The sequence below is a fragment of the Homarus americanus genome, unplaced genomic scaffold, assembly GCF_018991925.1.
Source record: "Homarus americanus isolate GMGI-L3 unplaced genomic scaffold, GMGI_Hamer_2.0 scaffold25827, whole genome shotgun sequence".
NCBI classification, from domain to species: Eukaryota; Metazoa; Arthropoda; class Malacostraca; order Decapoda; family Nephropidae; genus Homarus; species Homarus americanus.
In genome coordinates, this window is record NW_024738300.1 from 11,458,814 (window position 1) to 11,481,692 (window position 22,879).

At 44.9% G+C, this 22,879-nt stretch overlaps 1 protein-coding gene across 20 annotated transcripts in view; it reads right to left on the minus strand.

The window, feature by feature from the left end:
- LOC121873864 (mitogen-activated protein kinase kinase kinase 7-interacting protein 3 homolog) overlaps positions 1-22,879 on the minus strand; it is a 112,469-nt gene that overhangs the window by 47,100 nt on the left and 42,490 nt on the right. For 3 of the 20 annotated variants that reach the window (XM_042377678.1, XM_042377677.1, XM_042377683.1), the window contains one exon: positions 3,632-3,679. The exons of 15 other annotated variants lie outside the window; for them this stretch is intronic. The gene's annotated coding sequence lies outside the window, so the exon portion shown is untranslated. Of the gene's footprint in view, positions 1-3,631; positions 3,680-9,668; positions 9,855-22,879 lie in introns of those variants that run through there. 2 more of the 20 variants (XM_042377675.1, XM_042377679.1) reach the window with 2 other exon arrangements.

Here is a 22,879-nt window from a genome sequence, read left to right on the forward strand (position 1 = left end):
CAACTACCCAAGGGAACTACTTCACAACTACCCAAGGGAACTACTTCACAACTACCCAAGGGAACTACTTCACAACTACCAAAGGGAACTACTTCACAACTACCCAAGGGAACTACTTCACAACTACCCAAGGGAACTACTTCACAACTACCCAAGGGAACTACTTCACAACTACCCAAGGCAACATGTAGTAGAATGAGGCCTATAGGTTTGGTTAGGTTAAGTATTGACAGACAAGAGACAGCCTGACATCATCACATTAACCCCTGTAGGACTTAAAACCAGGTGACCTAATACATGCGTTGAAAAATACTGAACAATTCTTTATAAAAAAAAATTACGTTTAGTTTAAGATGATAACACAAAGAAGAGTTATACATAATTAGTGAGTTAGTGAGCGCCCCCTCGCCCCCCGCCCCCTTCATGGCACTAAACCTATCCTAGGATTCGTAATGTTTTCTATTATAACCAAGATGGCGGCCAAAATGTTGTCAAAACTGCACCGGGAGACACGTGTGTGTGTGTGTGTGTGTGTGTGTATGTGATGCGCTGAGGTTTGTGTGGCGGATGTTCCTCGTTCATGGAGACGTGAGGAAGCATTTCCCGGACTTAATCTGAAACAAAAAAATAACAACTAGAACCGGTGTTAAAATTGTACCACGAGTCCAAAAGGGGAGCCAAGAGTCCAAAAGGGGCGCCAAGAGTCCAAAAGGGGCGCCAGGAGTCCAAAAGGGGTGTCAAGAGTCCAAAAAGGGCGCCAAGAGTCCAAAAGAGGTCAAAATTGTACCACGCGTCCAAAAAGAGTGCCACGATTGTACCAAAGAGTCGAACTAAAGCTGACACAGTTTATTAGGCACTTCAACCTGTCAGGAACATTCTTACATCATCAGTCATGAGAAATGTTCAGCCAAAGAACCATTGTGAAGTTTAACTCTAGATCCTGGCATTGATCTTAAGTTATGGCACCGTTCATGGTAAAATTGTGGCACCCTTCATCCTGGCACTCTCCACCCAATACCTTTGTCTGTCTTGCCACCCATCACTTCTCTTGCCACCCATCACCTCTCATGCCACCCTTCATCCTGTCACCTCTCTCCATCCTTCACCTCTCTTGCCACCCATCACATATCTTGTCGTCCACCATCTTCCTCTCTCTTGCCACCCATCACCCATCTCCATCCTTCACCTCTCTTGCCACCCATCAGCTACCTCACCACCCATCACCTCTCGTCACCCATCGTCTCTTGCCACCCATCACTCTCACCCATCGTTACCCCACCTCTTACCACCCATCATCTCTCTTTACCAATCACCTCTCTTGCCACCAATCACCTCTTGCCACCATCATTTCTTACCACCCATCACTCTCTTGCCACCCATCACCTCTCTGCCACCCAATTACCTCTTGCCACCCATCACATATCTTGCCACCCATCACCTAAAGGCTGGGTGGACTACGGACTGGGTGACAACAGGCCTGGGTGAACTACAGGCTGGGTGGACACAGGCTGTGGGCTACAGGCTGGGTGGGACTACAGGACTGGGTGAACTACAGGCTGGGTGGACAACAGGCTGGGTGGGCTACAGGCTGGGTGGACTACAGGATGGGTGGCTACAGGCTGGGTGGGCTACAGGCTGGGTGGGACAACAGGCTGGGTGGGCTACAGGCTGGATGGACTACAGGACTGGGTGAACTACAGGCTGGTTGGACAACAGGCTGGGTGGGCTACAGGCTGGTGGGCTACAGGCTGGGTGGGCACAGGCTGGTGGGCTACAGGCTGGGTGGGCTACAGGATGGGTGGGCTACAGGATGGGTGGGCTACAGGCTGGGTGGACTACAGGATGGGTGGGCTACAGGCTGGGAGGGCTACAGGCTGACCTTTAATACACGCAGTGAGTCCCGTGTACCCATGGCCGCTGCGTCCCGTTCATTCATCCACAAACTTTTATCAACAGACGCGAAAGTATTTTTACTTTTTCCAGAGACGAACTTGATGACGTTTATTGGAGAGGAGACGAGAACGAACGAGAAGAGAACGGACGAGACGAGAACGAACGAGAGAAGACGAAAAGAGAGGAGACGCGAGACTAAGGAGGAAGCACCAACAGGCAGAGACAGGAGCTTCGTCACAGTGCCAAACTATTGCAACGTTTTAGGGTAATTTGGCGGCGAATTTCATGGCACACTAACCCTTCTTGTTCGGGGGAGACGGGGCGGGGCGAGGCGGGGCGAGGAGGGGCATCAACCTTCAGTGATCATAGGTGGGTGAGGCGGTGTGGGGTGAGGTGGGATGAGAGGAGGGGCATCAACCTTCAGTGATCATAGGTGGGTGAGGCGGTGTGGGGTGAGGTGGGATGAGAGGAGGGGCATCAACCTTCAGTGATCATAGGTGGGTGAGGCGGTGTGGGGTGAGGTGGGGCGGGGCATCAACCTTCAGTGATCATAGGTGGGTGAGGCGGTGTGGGACGGAGCGAGCAAGAGGGGGCATCAACCCTCAGTAATCTCAGGTAGGCGGAGCGGGGTACAGGTAAGACCTGGATCTAACTAAAAGACCCTGGGTGAGACTATCCTCAACCTAACCCAACCTAACCTTACCTTACCTTACCTTACCTAACCTAACCTAACCTAACCTAACCTAACCTAACCTAACCTAACCTAACCTAACCTAACCTAACCTTACCTTACCTTACCTTACCTAACCTAACCTAACCTAACCTAACCTAACCTAACCTAACCTAACCTAACCTAACCTAACCTAACCTAACCTAACCTTACAAGACTTACAAAACAAACACAATTCGATTATCTATTCAGTAATAAAATAAGTATTTAAACTGTGAACTAGAGACACTAATCCTTAACCTGTCATATAATGTATAAACGTTAGTGTGTTGTTTTGGTAAGTGGAGTTAATCTGTTTTTATTAATCCCGAATATAAATAAGTGTTGTAAAGACGAGAGATGAATAGGTTAAATTAATAGGTACAAGGGATTAGTTGTACGGTGAGTTGAGTGCGTTGAGTGAGTTGCGTTGAGTGAGTGAGAGTACTAATCCAATACCTCTCCATCAGTGAACGACAAATTAATTTCACCTAATCCATAAATGTCGCTCATAAACATTTATTCGCCAGTGAGAGAAAGAAATCAGTCAGTAACCGTGTTAAGTATAGAGCTACCGACGCAACTGGACACAGTGAACATAAATACCCACTAAGATGATATCGCTCGTTGTATTTTCTTCTGTAAACAATAATAAAACAAAAGAGATCAAATCACCTGAGGTCTTCTGTCTATAACCAACACCACTGTGGGTGGGTGTCCCTGCCGCCATGTAAACAACGGGGCTTTTCTTACACGTTTTATATTTACTTTAGTTACATAAACAACTTCCTTAACTACACCTAAGTTGTTTATAGAGATTTAAATTAAACCTCTCCTGGGTATCTTTAATATAAACCCCAAAAATTTAACCAAAACACAAAATATTATTTGTTTTTAAATATAAATGGCGTAGAGGTATAGGACAATGTCGGATATATGAACCAAAATAAAACACACACACACACACACACACACACACACACACACACACACACAGGTAATAAAGAGCAAACACGGGCTTAATCTTACCATACATGTCAAGGTAGTAGTTAGATGGACCGCACGAGCCGCCCTTACCTGCAGGAGCAAAACAAAATATATCAGAGACACATTATGACGGGGAACACCTACAGGAGATATTTATCTTAATCGCGTACAGGTGTGGTGCAGGACGGTAGGGCGTGGCGGCCAAGCTATACTACCGCCCCGCCCCGCCATGCCCACACAAAAGAATTGAAATTTAACCACTACAAACGTTCACTCATCACCAGGATAAAGTGATAACATAAGACTTTTTAAGAAATATTTTGTACCATTATTTTGCACTTAAGGCCAATGAACCAAAGTAGTTTAGGTAGGTACATTGTAATTGATATCCTCAGTATAATTTTAGCGTTATGGTGCTGAGGAGGAGTGGTTATCTATACAGTAAAGTGTGTTCACCTCTAATAATAATAATAATAATAATAATAAAATACCACTACTTCAACTACTACTACTAATAATAAAAATAATAAACGTATCTTTTTCCCAGACTAAGGGGATACGTACCACTAGCTCTCAGAAAAACAACAACAGACTTCTTCTATCCATTGTCGGGAAGGATGGGGACGGTGCTGACAAAATGAATCCCCCAAAACAGCTGACACACAGTACAGTACAGTACAATATTCACATCATCTTCGACCATTCTTCTTACCATCAACGCGATAGCTTCCCTTCACTTATGCCACCCACCATTCACAGTAAAAGATGTATAATAATAATAATAATAATAATAATAATAATAATAATAATAATAATAATAATAATAATAATAATAATAATAATAAATGGGGTGGTAGTGATAGTGGTGGTGGGCGGGGTTAGGTCTTGCGTCATCACCACGGAACACTTGGCACCCCTACACCCCCACACTGCCAACAATGCACCACCACGCCCGCCACTAACCCACTACCCTACGCCCACCACTACTCCACACCACCACTACTCTACACCCACTACTACCCCACACCCACCACCACCCCACACCCACCACTAACCTACACCACCACACCCCACACCCACCAACCCACACCCACCCACACCCACCACTCCCCACACTCCACACCCACCACACCCCACACCACCACCCCACACCACTACACCCACCACACCCACACCCACCTACCACACCCACTACCCACACACCACCACCCCACACCCACCACCACCCCACACCCCACCACCACCACCCCACACCCACCACCACCCCACCCACCACACCCCACACCCACCACTAACCCACACCCACCACCACCCCACACCCACCACTACCCCACTCCCACACCCACCACCCCACACCACCACACCCCCACACCCACCACTCACCCCACACCCACCACTCCCACCCCCCACTACCCCACACCCACCACCATCCACACACACCCACCACCACCCAACACCCACCACTACCCCACACCCACCACTACTCCACACCCACCACACCCCACACACCCACACACCCACCACTACCCACACACCCACCACTACCCCACACCCACCACCACCACCACACCCACCACACCCCCACACCCACCACCCACACCCACACCCACCACACCCCCACACCCACCACTACCCCACACCCACCACTACCCCACACACCACCACACCCCACACCCCCACCACCCCCACCCCCACACCACCACACACCACCCCACACCCACCACTACCCCACACCCACCACTACCCACCACTACCCACCACTACACCACACCCACCACTACCCCACACCCACCACCACCCCACAACACCCCACACCCACCACTCACAGCCACACCCACCACCACACCACCACCCCACACCCACCACTCACACCCACACACCACTCACCCCACACCCACCACCACTCCACACACCACCACACACTCCCCACACCCACCACTACCCCACACCCACCACACTACCCCACACCCACCACACCCACCACACACCCACCACCACCCACACCCCACACACCCACCACTACCCCACCACTCACCCACACCCCCACACCCACCACTACCCCACACCCACCACTCACCCCACACCACACCACACCACCACACCCACCCACTACACCCACCACTACTCCACACCCACCATATTTATCAACAATTCAAACAACAAAAAACAATAAAATCAACCTAATAAAAACACCTAAAAATAACACACACCAGCTGTTTATAGTGAAAAAAGCCCACAAATCACACATCGACCTTGACCCACATCTACTAAACATTACAGTCAGTAATTTCCGGTCAAATATATCAACAATGTTTAGTGTAAGAGCCTGCGTCTTCTCATGTGTGTGTGTGTGTGTGTGTGTGTGTGTGTGTGTGTGTGTGTGTGTGTGTGATTTACGGAGGCTGTTACGTGGAGAGCTACTATTTGAATTTCTCTCTCTCTCTCTAAAACACCAATTTGATTTTGAGGCAAAGAAAGAAAGAAAAAAGAAAGAAAGAAAGAAAGAATGTCCTCACGCTTTTTCGCTTGTCACAGGAAATCTTAAATATCAATTCCGGGAAAAAAACGAACAATCATGTAACACACACACACACACACACACACACACGTGATCCCTTTAAGTAGTCCAGCCGGCATTAATACTGCTGATTGTTAGGGTTAGGGTTAGGTTGGGTTGCTGGGCTGGTTAGGTTGGGTTGCTGGTTAGGGTTGGGTTGCTGGTTAGGTTGCTTGGGTTGGGTTGGGCTGGTTGGGGCTGGGTTGCTGGGTTGCTGGTTGGTTGTAGGTTAGGTTAGGTTAGGGGGCTGGTTAGGGTTAGGTTAGGTTGGGCTGGTTAGGTTGCTGCTAGTTGGCTTGGGTTAAGGTTGGGTTGCTAGTTAGGGTTAGGTTAGGTTGAAGTCCATTAGTTCAGGAGCCCATTTAACCAGTCACCTTTTATCAACGTCCATTATCTGTTTACTGGAAGTTGTTTACCTGATGTCTCAAGAGGGCTCCAGCGAACACCCATCCCCCATCCCCTCACCCAGTCCCAGTAGACCCCAACCAAATCTATTGTCTAGTCAAATTGGCCCTGTAGTCCTCACAGTCCCTCACCTATACTTGCTTGTTAGGGTCCATTAGGTCTGGGCGGCCCATTTGACCTGGTTTAAGACACTGATCACCTGGGTTGACCTGCCTAACCTAACCCAACCTAACATGGACACATAACCTAACCAAACCTTTCAATATTGTAACGTTAACTACTTCTTATAGTACGACACTTAACCTAACCTAACCTAACCTAACCTAACCTAACCTAACCTAACCTAATCTAACCTGACCTGACCTCACTTTCACAATAGACAACATTTAATAAGTACGTAAACATCACATGCCGAATAACAAGGATGACCAAGAAATCACTTTTGACCTTCGTTAATCTGAACTAGAAAACAAAAAACAATCCCTCACACGGAAGACGCCATCAGTCAGGTCAAGAAGGGCAGGCGGGGGGGGGCTGGGGGGCTGGGATGATTTAACCCAGCTAAATATGTTTATGAATCAGGTGGTATAGTTAAAACCCGTCACATTATAGGTGTTGAAGAAACCAGGTGTGTGTGAGGTGCTGAAAACTACCACACGAGGTAATTAACTAGCTGTAAACTGAAGGTAAACTAAGGCTGCAAATTGAAAGTAAACTGAAGGTAAACAGAGGTCGGTCCTGTGTTACCTCTCTCGTTAGTATCCAACTCCCTCCCTATTCCTTCCTTCCTTCCTTCCTATTTATTCATCGTCTTCCTTTACCTCCCCCTCCTTCCATGCCGCTGGTATCTCCTTACTCCCCTCTAAGTACAATGGGCTTAAAGGATATAGCTATCCTTCAATAAGAATCTTACCCGCCTCATGCTGATCCTACACGAATACTATACTGCAATAAACCGACCCTATATGACCTTAAAAAAACGGGGTCAAGGTCACTCATCTGGGCTTGTGGTCAATGTTGAAGTATCTGGTAATGTCTTTGGCACTACTTAACGGTTAAAGCTGACACCAGGATCAAAGCTTCCATGCCAGGGGAGAGGAGGCCACGTAAAATAAGTGATAAAGATTGAAAATTATCTGCACAAACACAGCCCAAGTCTTTACTCTTGCTGACAGACGAAACCAGGAGTTAACTGCATACCATCAAGACTTAACACCGACGCTTCTCTGTTAATTCTAAAGGTATAAGCACCGAAATAACATCTAAAATAACATGAAAATTACCCTGAGACTCGATCGACATTTACAGTAGGGTATCAGTTGTGAGTCTTTTTACGAATCTTTACTTACGAGAAATAATCAGTGTAAGAACCTTTTTTTTTTTTGGAGACTCTGGACCCTGACGTAGGCAATACACAAACAACCTCAAGTGACCACAAGACATAAAAAAGACCTTGTAAATCTTTGTTTTGATTTTCGTTGCCTCGTCAATTGTCTCAAGCAACGATAAAATAATAAACATGGAAGACCTGAACACGACAACACCTCTACTTACTGATAAATGTAAAACAAACGAAAAACAAAAGTGCCCAAATTAAGAAAAACAAAACAAAAAAAATAATAAATAAAAAATAAAAAACTGTCTCACTACCGCAGTTCAAGTAACATTGTTATGAAAGAACAACAACAACAACAATAACAACAAAGACAGGTGGTAGCAATGTTATCAAGGCCAACACATAGTGCGCACCTCCTAACCCCCACCCCCCCCTCACCTTCCCCTCACTCCCTGCTCTCCCTCCATCTTACCCCCTCTCTCTCTCCTCCTTCCTCCATCCCTTCACGCCCGGACGAATAGCAAGCGTGTAACCCATAGCATCACTTCACACACACAGGGAAAGAGACGCCTGTTATACTAATTCAAGGTAAATAAACAGTGGCAGCTCGCTTTTGTACACGGAAACTGCAGCGGTTATTCCTTTAGGCCTCCTGCCAGACTACCTCACGTGTTTCCCCTAAATCCTAACACGCATATGCACACACGGACACACCCATACCAAAATACTCAATTATACCGAATTAGTTAACCCATACCAAAAATACTATCTTATATACCGTATTAGTTAACCAATATCTTAACACCTATATATACCGTATTATTTAACCCACACCAAAATACTATTAATGAAAAATTCTTAAGAGTGAGTTTCGATCATACTATCTCAGGAAATCGAGGACAGTTTCGACTATTAAGATTCCCCGTAAAGATATTTCAGTATTACTCAAGAGAAGTCAATCCTACAAAGAGAAGTCAATCCTAGGGTGTAAATACAAGCAGCATCTGTCTCCATCCTCCACCAGTTATACTAAATTATTCCCTTCACATCCTGCCAAATGGCTTGAGGTGATAAAATGAACTAACAAATGGGATGGGTGAACGTTACTCCTAGGTTGAGAGGATTTGTGATTTAAAGTCGAATTTGCTATATATTCTTAGATTGGTAGTAGTGGTTGTAGGAGGAGGAGGAAGAGGAGGGAAAAAAAGAGGATAGAGTGGAAAATGAGGAAGAATAGAAGATAGACGAGGAGGAATATGAAAAAGAGGAGGAAATAGTGAAGAAAAAGAAATAGATGAGGAGGGGGGAGAAGGACAATAAGATAATGAAATAGAACAAAAAGTGAAAAACGAAGATGGGAAAGAAGGATATTCATTCTATAATAAGGGCACCAGAACTGAACCACATAATCGAGGTGCGGCCTGACTAGCGCAAGATATAATTGCAATAAGACCTCTACACTCTTATTACTTACACTTCTAGATATAAAACCCAATACTCTGTTTGCCTTATTTCGAATATTAACGCACTGTTTTCTAGGCCGTAGGACCGGGCTTACAAGTACCGCTAAGTCTCTTTCACAAGTCGACTTATGTTCTTATGTTCATTTTCCACCCCATCCTCTTTCCTCTTCCTCCCACTACTACCAATCTGGGAATATATAGTGAATTCGACTTTAAATCACAAACTCCAAAATGAAATCAATCACATGACCAACAACTACAAGCAATCACAGTGAATCAATTAGAGAAAAGTTGATGAACGTGTTAGAATAGACTCACCTTAAGTAAGTCGAGTGGCTATCATGGTGAAGAGGTCATCAAGCGCCCCACACACACACACACACACACACACACACACACACACACACACACACACACACACACACACACACACACACACACAGACACACAGACACACACACACCCGCTACTTTCACCTCCCCGCACCTCGTCAACACCACAATCCTGAAATATAAACATTGATTCAAGCAAAGATGGGAGTAGTAAAGTCAATACCACTCTCTTTCCATATTTGACCTGACCTGACCTGACCTGACCTAACCTAACCTAGAAAAAACGACCTCGCATAAAAACAACAAATCGTATAAACTCTCTTGGAAAGGTCTGGCCATTACATGAGTCGGTAGAGTGGGCGTGATGGGCGAAGTGGGCGTGATGGGCGGAGTGGGGTACATGCATATTAGAGGTGTTTGGAGTGGGCTTGGTGAGACTGGGAAATAGAGTGGGCATAAATGGGAAGAGGGAGTAGTAAACAGAGTGAGAGGGAGGGAGAGGGAGTTTATTGTGTGTGTATAAATAACCACACACACACACACACACACATGCGCGGACTGTGGCAGTTTTATGGGGTCTTCTCTTGATATTATTCCCCTCTAAATCTAATCTCACCCCCACCACGATCACAACCATCTCTCTGCCGCCGCCTCATTCACCACCAGATAGCATCACCTGACAGAACATCTCACACATTTCAGTCAAATATATAAGACACGTTTTATGTATTTCTTCCCGTGTTTTTCAAGGGCGTTTTCAAGGACACTTATCAAGACGTCCAAACCAAATCCAGCTAATTTTTTTATGTATTTTTTTGCAATATTTACTAATGAAAGGTTAAGTTTCAGAACATCTTTTACAAGTCTTTCATAGTATGTCGAAGATCAATTACTCTACCTCAAAATCGAATCCCCCAACTCGAACCCCCAAAGTTGAACCCCAAAACTCGAACCCCAAAGTTGAACCCGAGTTGAACCCCAGGTTGAACCCCGAAACTCGAACCCCAAAACCCGAGACAGGTTGTTTTTGAATATTTAATTTTATTTACCTTTAGTTAGACTCAAGTCCCGCCTTTCCTTAGTCAAAGGGGTCAACAACATTTTTCCCACACGATGGAGTTTTTTTTTAAGTACGCCTCATTAATGAATATATATTACATTAACTGCCCTACGATCATTATTATTTTTTCTCCAATTCCCTATTTTTTATCTATCTCACCTGTTTAACAATTAACTACAGGTAATTCTATTAATTTACTAATATTACGCAGGTGTATTTATTTATTATTTTTACTCCTAATTCCTGGTTTAGTTACAATTCTTTTATTTAGTTATTTATCAATTTTTTTTACCCGTGTGCACGTCTTGAGAAGCACCTGTGTTGTAAGTTGTTAGTGAAGAGAGAACCAGGTGTGTGTGGCGAGTGACCGTGCCAAAAGCGAGTGACACAAAGATTTAGCCAAATGGGTCCCACATTATAGTACAAAACACAGCAAAACACACATACAACCACGGTAAGCTCATCGACTCTAAACCCTGGATCACTAACTTGGGTGTGTACCGCCGACTGTCACTAAGAAACGGTACCACTATCAGTAAGAAATGATACCGATGTCAGTAAGAAACGGTACCACTATCAGTAGTCAGTAAGAAACCACTATCAGTAAGAAATGATAGTAAGAAACGGTACCACTATCAGTAAGAAATGATACCGATGTCAGTAAGAAACGGTACCACTATCAGTAAGAAACGATACCGATGTCAGTAAGAAACGGTACCACTATCAGTAAGAAACGGTACCGATGTCAGTAAGAAACGGTACCACTATCAGTAAGAAATGATACCGATGTCAGTAAGAAACGGTACCACTATCAGTCCTTATTCTTTGACGACGAAATTTTTGCTCCTATGGGAATTAAACAGTTGGTTCCTGTAAGCATCGATTCGATTTTTTTCATCTTATCTGTGCTGTATAATGGCGTCTCTCTCTCTCTCTCTCTCTCTCTCTCTATGTTTTCCTATGTGCGGCCGTTCTCTAAACTCCTTCCTCAGCATATACACCTTGACATTACCACCTCCCTTACACACTATGGTACTTCAACCACAATTTCCACTATCCAACACTACGACTCCTTCACCTTAAAAAGCAAAACTAAACTAGGACGTAAATGGGTCGCAGTCCAAATAGGCCCTAACCTAACCTAACCTAACCTAACCCCCACCACCGAACACCCACATTCTATATTAGTCTCAAGTTTGTTTTCCTTTACCGCTGGGTTAAATACTCTCGGATACCAGCCGTTGCCCCCGAGTACTTGTTGCAGGGGCTGCCAGGGAGACGGTCGCAGGCACCACCACGCGGCCGACGAACTGATAGGAATCTTTTACTTGGTTCCTGGTGATTACCTAACCTAACCTAACCAAACCTAACTAGAATTGAGAATAAATGTGTGTGTGTGTGTGTGTGTGTGTGTGTGTGTGTGTGTGTGTGTGTGTGTGTGTTTACATCTCACATCAATGTACACAACCCAAAACTCCTCCACTAAAAGTCAATCCAATTACTACACCTTCCACCACCATCCCTACTCAGGTATTTTAGTGAGGGTTTTTAACATCCTGAGGTGTCCAATCCGATTTCCCCAGGTGTTGTCCTTTGAAGCAATTAGTTCACCTGTAGTACACACCTGACTACTCGTAATCCCACGTGAAAGTAAGGACAGTACACATCACCATGAAGAACACAGCAGCAGAAGAAACAACAGTGTGTAGGGTACAGGAAGCCCCAGACCAACACACACACAGGCTTCTCCCACCAATACCAACACTCCATTGCCAAACATAACAATGTGTCTATCGCCATAACATTCATTTTTCATTTTATTCTTATACACTAGTACATCGAGACCCACATATAGTATAAAAATAGCATTGCTAGTTAGAGGTAGACGATCAGCAATACCAACACGTCTGCAAAATTCCAGAGTGTCCCCCTACAAGCCGCCTCGCAGTGACGCCTTGAGCCACACGTCTCGACTATATATAACCCATTACCAAATATCCCTATACGCGCCACCTACCCTTGTCCCTATTATAAGACACAGGCACAACTCCCCATAGTTCATGAGACAGACACGCCAAGCCAGACTAAATATAGTTCAATGATGTGATATAGGTAGAGGGGGAGTTGTGATTGGCTGAGGAGCGGTGACGTCATGTGTTTACCTCAGTAGGGTAACAGCAGCCAGTGTAGGTGTGGTGAGGTAGGTGATCTGGCCTACACTTATGATTACACACATACACACACGCATACATATACACGTATGAACACACAGCTATAACAGACGATCTTGCCTGTGACAAGTACACCACCACCATTGACAACATCATCACTACTGGCAACATACGAACTCCATGGCCGATTAATACAACAACATTAATAACACACTATCGCTGACAACACACTTACACCATCACCATTGACAACAAACACACACTATGGACCGTGACAACATTGACACACTACCAACACGAAAATCATCACCACCAATAACAACACCAGGAACACCACACTTATGGTATATCACCACCAGTAGTGACAAATCACCATCAACACCACACCAAACACTATACCACACCAACATCACCACTACCACCAGCATCATACCACCATCTCCACCACACCCTACTAAGGTCGTCACACTTAACATCATTATGGTCACATCGAGTCGGGACGGTGAGGGACGCACTGCAATTACCGTGGAGACTATGACGTCATTTCCTGCGGCACGGTGCCACGTGGTTGGTACGAGTGCCAGGAGCCGCGGGCAAGAGCACAGGACACCACTGTGAAACAAACTATCTGTCACCTCTATCATGCCTGGTATGTCATTCATCGACTTTTTATATAATTCTAAATTCTGAACAGAGTCACGCCACTAGACCATGATGGGTGGTGGACCTGACACCTTCATGGGTTATCGCTAAATATTTAACAGGAAGGTCCCTAGACGTGAAGGAGAGGGGGTCAACACTCCAGCGGCTTAGTCACCATCGTATCAAACAAACAGACAAACTACAGCTACGTTAAGTCATAAATATTATCAATGGATAAAAGATGAAGTTTGGTGAACATATTTTGTTTCATCGACTCATGGATTTTTTTTCCAGGAATATCTTAAACCGTTCCAGTCTCTCTCTCTCTCTCTCTCTCTCTCTCTCTCTCTCTCTCTCTCTCTCATGCATTTTCTCCCCCAGCTAGCGGCAACGTTACTCATCCATCCCCTCCCTCACTCCGCTATGCCTGGCTGGGATAGAACAATACACCTCCACCACCAAGTCTTCCTTTGTCGTGATCAGTGAAGTCATCAGCTCCCAACACCACCGCCCCGCCCCGCCCCGCCCCGCCCCGCCCCGCCCCGTCACGCACTCCATCCCATCAACTTATCCCAATTCACGAACATTCTGTATTTACTTCCAAACTGTTATTACATCTCCAGATAGAAGGAAAAAAATGATCGTCCAAATATCAGCCTCTGGACTACAGTAGGCCTAAAGATTCCTGTGATGAACAATCCCTTCAAGTAAGCATGTATGGGTGTATGTTTAGTCTACTGGTTGGCTGTACCTATATAATACACAACAAAAAACATTCAAAATAAGAAAACAAACTTACTATACTCTGAATATCTCTCTCTGAAGTAGATACATTCACTTGGTACTCTTACGGGACGAAATCCACGCAGAGAAGTTTCCAAGAGACTTAATGCTAGGAGAATGTGTCTAGAGAAGAGATGGTGGTGCTCTGATTGGATGCTGGTTTTGTGCTATTGATAAAACTAACCAATAAGACCCATATCCTCACCTTGACTGTTCCTGGCTTAGTCCTTTGAGTCCTAGTGGGTTAAATCATCGTCCTCAAAGGGTTAAAATATCATTCTCAAAGGATTAAATCGTCATCTAAGGGTTAATAAATCGTCCTCAAAGGGTTAAACTTATGGAAACGAAGTCAATTTATATAATTCACTCAGCGTATTATATAACTGCAAGAACTTAATTGAATCTGTCTAAAACCACTATAAGATCTAATTCCTTCCTCTAACAGCAATATTTCTCTCCCTCTGACAATATTGTAAGGGTAAACTTTGTCCAGCCAGGGTAAGTCTTAATTTTTTTTAGCTATTTTCTCTTCCAACTTAACTTTCTTAGTTGTAATGCTCAATTATTTATAATCAATACTAAAAATCCAATAATTAAATCCGTAAAATTCATGTTCCTTGTTCCCTCTATTCTTAACACAGCTGGGAACTACAGTCTGAAATTGAATTAGGCAGCGCAAGGATTAAACCCCGCCTAATTTGGCCGGTCACCAAAACCTGAGCCTAGGCACCAAGGTCTATGCTAGAGAGTAGCTCCAGGGACACTGTCGACAACTCACAGGAGGACAACAAACGAGCGTACAGCCTCAGGTGATAACAACTTGAGCACCACCATCCCACATTATCTGAGCACATCATGGTGATAAACTTTTTTTTTAATAACTATACATCTTACGGTAAAGTAATGTGGTTGTTGTACAAATTATTACAAGATACAATATCATCAAAATGTGTCTTAATAAACATAAATAAGTGTAAACAACATGAACAAAAAACAGGTTCAAAGGAGGCCACATATTAGCCCAGCTGTTACCGTAGTAAAAACATATAAGTATACTGGATATAAAAAGTAATCGGGCAAGTGAGTTCCTGGCAAGTAAGTTGTTTACAACCAACTAAAAAGACGTTCAGTTTAGAATATTGCCAACGGCTGTGAAGATGATGGGTACTATTAAAAAGTGACACGGAAAACTGCACAGTGGCCAAGAGGGCAGGACGCTCCCTGGTGGCCGTGAGGGTGGTTCATTTTTCAGTGAGCCAGCCAGCCATCAGTAGGACGACAAGGACAATAGTTGCTGTGAATATATTAACCAAGTATGTATACCCACACCAGGTACAATACACCACTTGTTATGGTGTCCGTATATCAAGTGTTATGTCGTCGTGAAAGGTGACCTGGGTGTAGAGCTCCAACACAAGAATGACTTGACCTCATTCTCTGCTGATACTGTCATTAAGGACGTCATGTGGCTGGGTCGTCTCCCATCCTTATTATTACAGGTAGTACTTAACTGTCTCACTTTATATGACACGTTTCTCAAGTTCAACCTCTACATTACTACCACCACTACTACTACTACTACTACTACTACAACCACTACTATTATTACTACTGGCACTACTGCAGGGGTCCACCAAGCTCTTCATCACCACTACAGCCATATGACCCATCTCCCAAGCTCTCCATCACTGCTACATCTACTCATGAATCTTAGCGTGTCGGCATAACCTCGTAATACTCCCGTGTGTCGGAGAGTGACAGGCGTAGATAGATTGTAGGAATTTGTCCCTGGGTGATATTGTCCTATTTTTCACCAGGATGGATCACGTTCATATTTTTGTGAGGTGGTGATATTAACTGACACCCATACTAGTACATAGGTCTAATGGTGTGAGTGTAGTGGTGGTTAAAGTGTTAGTATTGATGGTGGTAATGTAGGACAGGAATGCACGTGACACACACACACACACACACACACACACACACACACAGCGTCATGAGGATTACGTCAACAATGAGGCACGAGGTATTGTAAACTAAGACTCAAGACCTCTGACAATTCCACATCCAATTTTAGTCATTACTCAGAACCACTAAAAGAAATTCTCCATGCTGAAATTATTTATATGTAGGAATTTCAAGATGGTAATAGATTTTAATGACATTTTTTTTTACTCTAGAATTTTATAATAAAGAAAGGAATGTAATGTTTAAAACGGTGATGTCAACTAAAACGATATAGTCTCCAAGCAAGTGATGGCATCTGTTATTAACGGGGGGACACACACACACACACACACACACACACACACACACACACACACACACACACACACTACAACCCTCACCTTATCATTATTTACACTTGGTGGTGATTACAGGAAGTATAAATAGAGAGAACCGAGTGTCACATCACGAGGTCTTGTCCCCCAGCCAACAGTTGACCATCCATCACGATTGACCACGTCTCAGTGTTATCTTTATGTTATCTTTTAAAACGTGTTATTGTTATGCCCCCTACCATCCACGGGGCTCTGTATACAGGTACATATTAGACCAAATAATAGAGGTATTGTATTCTGCTATTGTCTTTGGTTAGGTTAGCTTAGGTTGGGGTTAGGTTAGGTTAGCTTAGGTTGGGTTTAGGGTAGGTTAGGTTAGCTTAGGTTGGGTTTAGGATAGGTTAGGTTAGGTTAGGTTAGGTTAGGTTAGGTTGGGTTTTTAGGCAGTTGTGTTAGAGTTTAGGCAGGTTAGGTTAGAGGGTAGGTAGGTTAGGTTAGCTTAGGTTGGGTTTAGGCAGGTTAGGTTAGAGGTTTTGGGGTTAGGTTAGCTTAGGTTAGTTTAGGTTAGGGTTGGGGTTTAGGGTTAGGTAGGGTTAGGGGTTAGGTTAGGTTAGCTTAGGCTTAGGTTTAGGTTAGGTTAGGTTAGGTTAGGGTTGGGTTTAGGCTTAGGTTAGGTTAGCTTAGGTTGGGTTTAGGTTAGGTTAGGTTAGCTTAGGTTGGGTTTAGGTTAGGTTAGGTTAGGTTAGCTTAGGTTGGGTTTAGGTTAGGTTAGGTTAGCTTAGGTTGGGTTTAGGTTAGGTTAGGTTAGGTTAGCTTAGGTTGGGTTTAGGGTAGGTTAGGTTAGCTTAGGTTGGGTTTACGGTAGTTATTCTTAAAGTGAAATAAACAAAGGTGTCAGATCTTCACGTGACGAATGACAATGTATGGTGAGAATTTGTGTGTTGCTGTTGATTTTAGCCAGCCAGTGTGTGTGTGTGTGGAGAGAGAGACAGTTATGCCCACACGGTTAATTTCTGTTAACATTGACACTATAAAACCCAACAACAATGCAATGAGGAACAATAAATGGTGTCGGGAAGTGTAGAAACGCCTCCATAAATCGTGAGTCCCCCACACTAGTACACTACACTATCATCTTCTTATCTCTCGTTATCTCTGTCTCTCTCACACACACACACACACACACACACACACACACACACACACACACACACACTTAATTCCCGCCGGTGTAGCCAGAATTGAGTGAACGTTCATTTGGCTTATTTCCATAACAGCGTCATCATTATGGGGTAAAGAGAATACCACATGACTCTGACTGTTTCACACTACCAGACTCAGTATATGCGACGCTGGTGCCTCCTGCTGCTGTACTGACCATAAACCTAGCTGTCACCTACCTAAAGTTAGATACCCTGACTTCTTCACTAACAAATGATGGGTCAAGTACGCAGAGAGGACAAGCACTTAGTACCAGTCACAGAGCGGATTTCATAGAGGTTTGTACGGTGAAATAACATCTAAAAATAACATAACAATTACGTCAGCTACGATCATATGGAAAGTTTGTACATAATTTTAAATTGAGAAATCTTTTGGTATGAGTCTGTACCTTTAATTTACCTAAAAATTGAATTAAAATCCCCAAGGAGAAAAATATAAAGTTTATACCAATATGAAAAGTCGATAATCCGGTAAAAAATGACAAGAATACCGACGAAGCAGAAGCCAAAGTGAAACCTAACCTATACCTTATTCTACACCCGACCAAAGGAGACTAGGGTGAAGGACACACACTACAAGCTTAAGGAATAAACACAGGAAATAGAACCAAAGGAGCAAGACACACACACACACCATCCACTGCCATATGACGAGATGCAGGAAGTGGCCTCCCCTCCCCTACTTAACATTTTATTCACGACTATAACAAACTGTGACTGCTGGTACTTTAACAACACTCAGATGGTAAGGTTTTTTGGGCTGTGTTTCCTCATCCCCATTCCCGTCTTTACTGATTTAGCTGATTCTATTTGTCGTGTGTGAGGGATGTTGTTGCAAGCGAGGCATAACGAAGACAATGATCAATTCTTGGGATATCTTTAGTAGTCAATTGACCCTTATCGTGACGGTGCTATTAATGTGTTTTATAGACCACTGTCCTTGTGACCTTTCTAGGGGTCAACCACACGTACCACGACATAATAGACCATAGTATAAGATGCCAAGACTCAATGTGTTCCAAATCTGATACAAATATATTGAAGTGTTGTCCATACAGGCCTTATCCTAATGAGATCCGGTCCTATTAAACCCTAGAACTAATAGCTCCTAGTCCTAATAGACCCTGGTACAAATAGACCCTAATCCCAGTGAGCCTCAATCCTAATGGTTGTGTGTGATTATGTAAGGGTGTATTAGGACTGGCGCCCGTCTGAGGTGCAGTTATGCCCCCCCTTATCCACCACCGAAGTGTAGCACAAACATTAGCCTTGTCAACAACCTTAAATCCGGATACCAAAAAAAAAAAAAAATGGTTACCAAAACATACAAGAAGAAAGTCACTCGGCAATATATTCTTGGAGTGGGTCCCGGTCTAAATATAATAATATAGAGTTGTACATTTATAGCCTACGTCCGTATACTTGGCGGCAGTTTCTCGTGCTTGCCAACACTCCTCACAGGAAGCCACGATCACCAGTGAATTACAGTGAGTGGTGATAACGCTTTCACTTCAAATACTAACCTGCCTCCACATTGATCTGTCCTATTTGGGGCACCTGTCCATACCGTCCATGCAACAAACACGACAGGGTGAGTAAATATAGTGGATAGTTTGCATTACGATGAATATATTTAGACACCATTTGTGGAAGGTGACGTGGGGGCCGCGATTGATGACTGGTGGTGCTGCTGGTTCAACTGACATTCTACCTCACGTCGCCTCCACTGCACCACCACCACCTGCGCCTCAGAGGTGACTTGGTTAAATGAACACTAATCGCAAAAGGGACCCAGTCATGTTCATTAAGGCAGGGACCCACTGTTTTACCTGACACACACACACACACACACACACACACACACACACACACACACACACACACACACACACACACAGCCCTTACTAATTAACTATCATCTAAATACAATAAAGTGACAAAGTTCGTCAAATTCTGTTCCTGCCTCATGAAATCTCTTACGAAATCCTCCAAGCACAGACAGACAGACAGACACAGACAGACAGAGAGACAAATGACTCCAAAAGACAAATCCAGACAGTGACAGCCGTGTACTCCCCACATTAGAAAGTGACATTAACAACTAGCCCACAATTTAACATTCACCTCACCAACTTACCCAAAAAACTTGACACCTTACACCACCACCACCACCACCACCCATGACAGCACCTCCACCCATGACAGCACCTCCACCCATGACACCACCACCACCCATGACAGCACCTCAATCACCACTTCCGGTGCTTATTAATAACGACGAGACCACCACAACTATCATCACTACCTCTTGACAGTCACCACGCCAACACCATTATACTGGAGTTACATTAAAAATCCTAACCTAACCTAACCCTAACCTAATCTAACCAAACCTAACCTAACCTAAACTAACATAAAAGTCCCAACGAAGCCTAAATTAATATAGCCATCAGGATTGGGGCCCAGAAGGATTGGGGCCCAGAAGGATTGGGGCCCATTACGATCGGGGCCCATACCAGACCACAATCTAGCAGAGTACAAATTAAACACCATCACACCACACCACACTATCACCTACACCATCACACCACACCACACTATCACCTACACCATCACACCACACCACACTATCACCTACACCATCACACCACACCACACTATCACCTACACCATCACACCACACCACACTATCACCTACACCATCACACCACACCACACTATCACCTACACCATCACACCACACCACACTATCACCTACACCATCACACCACCACCACCAGCTATCAACACACCAGGTTAGGTTAGAGTAGATTAGGTCAGGTCAGGTCAGGTCAGGTCAGGTCAGGTTAGGTTAGGTAAAACATGAGATAAAACATATGGTATAGTCCTGGTTGGAGATATAACTTATATTTGAGCCAGGAGAGAGAGAGAGAGGGAGAGAGAGAGAGAGAGAGAGAGAGAGAGAGAGAGAGAGAGGCCTATTTGAGACAGGAGAGAGAGAGAGGCCTATTTGAGTCAGGAGAGAGAGGCCTACAGTATGTGGCGGTGCACAACGAAAAGAAATAGTGAGATGTACCAATATTTTACTAGAGCCTTAATGATGTGTAACTATATAATGGGGGGAGGGGTAAATATGAGGAGTGGTGGTGGTGGTGGTGGAGACCTGCAGACATAACACGGCCAGACTGGGGAGAGGGGAGAAGGAGGAAGGGGGGGAATGAAAGGGGAGAAAGAAGGAAGGGGAGATAGAGAGAAAAGAGGGGTAGGTAGAAGGAGGGGGGGGTAGGGGATGTGGAGGAGGAAAGGCAGAATTACTAGTGAAGGTCCCTCCTCCTCCTCCTCTCTCCTCCTCCTCCTCCTCCTTCCTCGTCTCTCGGCTCCCACACCAAAATATCCCAAAGGAGGTCCCAAATTAGCTGGGTAAGGGGAAGGCCTCAGAGACGAGAGGTAGAGGGGGAGGGGTGAAGGGGAGGGGAGTAGAGGGGGAGGGGGAGGAGGAAGGGGAAGGGAGTAGGGGGAGGGGGGGTAGAGGGGGAGGAGGAAGAGGAGGGGAAGGGAATCATGTTTACGAGCGAGAGACCGCTAGTTGTGTGCAATGGAGGAGCTCTGGCCACAGAGAAGAGACACTCTCTGGCGAAGAGGAGGAGGAGGAAGGGCGGGAGGAAGAGGAAGGGTGGGGAGGAAGAGGGGGCGGGAGGAAGAGGAAGGAGGAAGGGCGGGGAGGAAGAGGAAGGGCGGGAGGAAGAGGAAGGGCGGGAGGAAGAGAGGAAGGGCGGGGAGGAAGAGAAAGGGCGGGGAGGAAGAGGAAGGGCGGGGAGGAAGAGGAAAGGCGGGGAGGAAGAGGGAAGGGCGGGGAGGAAGAGGAAGGGCGGGGAGGAAGAGGAAGGGCGGGGAGGAAGAGGAAGGGCGGGGAGGAAGAGAAAGGACGGGGTATAAGAGGGAGGGCGGGGAGGAAGAGAAAGGGCGGGGTATAAGAGGAGGAAGGACAAGGAAAAAGGACCAAGAGGAAGAGGAGGAAAGGACGAAGAAAACACCAGTTAGAATGAAGAGGAAGGAGAGGGCGAAAAAAAGAAGAGAAGGAAGAGGAGAGGAAGATGAGGAGAAGATGAGGAAGAAGGACAAGAGAATGAAGAAGAGAAGAAGAGAAGGAGGAGGATGACTCGACATATCTCACACCCAGTCTCTGTATCTCCCGCCGTCACTAAACCACAACGACAAAATGAAATCTAATCCTGGCGAACGTCTGCCTACCCTACCCCACCCCTTTCTGCCTGGCGTGGTACTATTTCAAGGCGACAGTACATTAGTCCCATTACCCCATCAATATACCTCGTTTATTGTGTTTATTGCGTCAAGGTAAGTCATTGTGTCAAGGTAAGTTATTGTGTCAAGGTGAGTTATTGTGTCAAGGTGAGTTATTGCGTCAAGGTAAGTTATTGTGTCAAGGTAAGTTATTGCGTCATTATGCTGCTCTCGATACGCTGACTAAGTATGGTAAATCACTTCCTATCCTACCCATCTTAACCACCTACCTACAGTACCTTCCAACCTACTTACCTATCTACCTACCTACATACCTATCTACAATACCTATTTCCTCTCACTCCCTCATTCATCAAATTATGGCGCTCTCACCTCTACCTACTACCAACCTATAGCTTCCTTCCTCCTGTTACCTACCTAAAAAAAATTAATTACTCCTCTCCCTTCCTCAACACACTCCTCCCTCACCCATCACCTTTCCCTTACCAAAACAAAACAAATCCTTCCCTTTCCCATCCAACTCCTTACTCCATCCACTATTCTTTCTCTTATCCATTAAAATAAATACTTTCCTTCTTTCCTTATCCAACGTATTCATTCTTTCCTTCCCTTCTCTCCTTACTCTCACATTCCTTCGTTTCTCCTTCCTTCCCCTCTCCCTCCATCCTCTCACCTTTCCCTTCAATGTTAATAATCAGTATCTATTCACCTTTACCTTTCCATAACCTAACCTCAGAGGGTCAGGAAGTCTCTCGTCAGCCAACGTCAAGGGG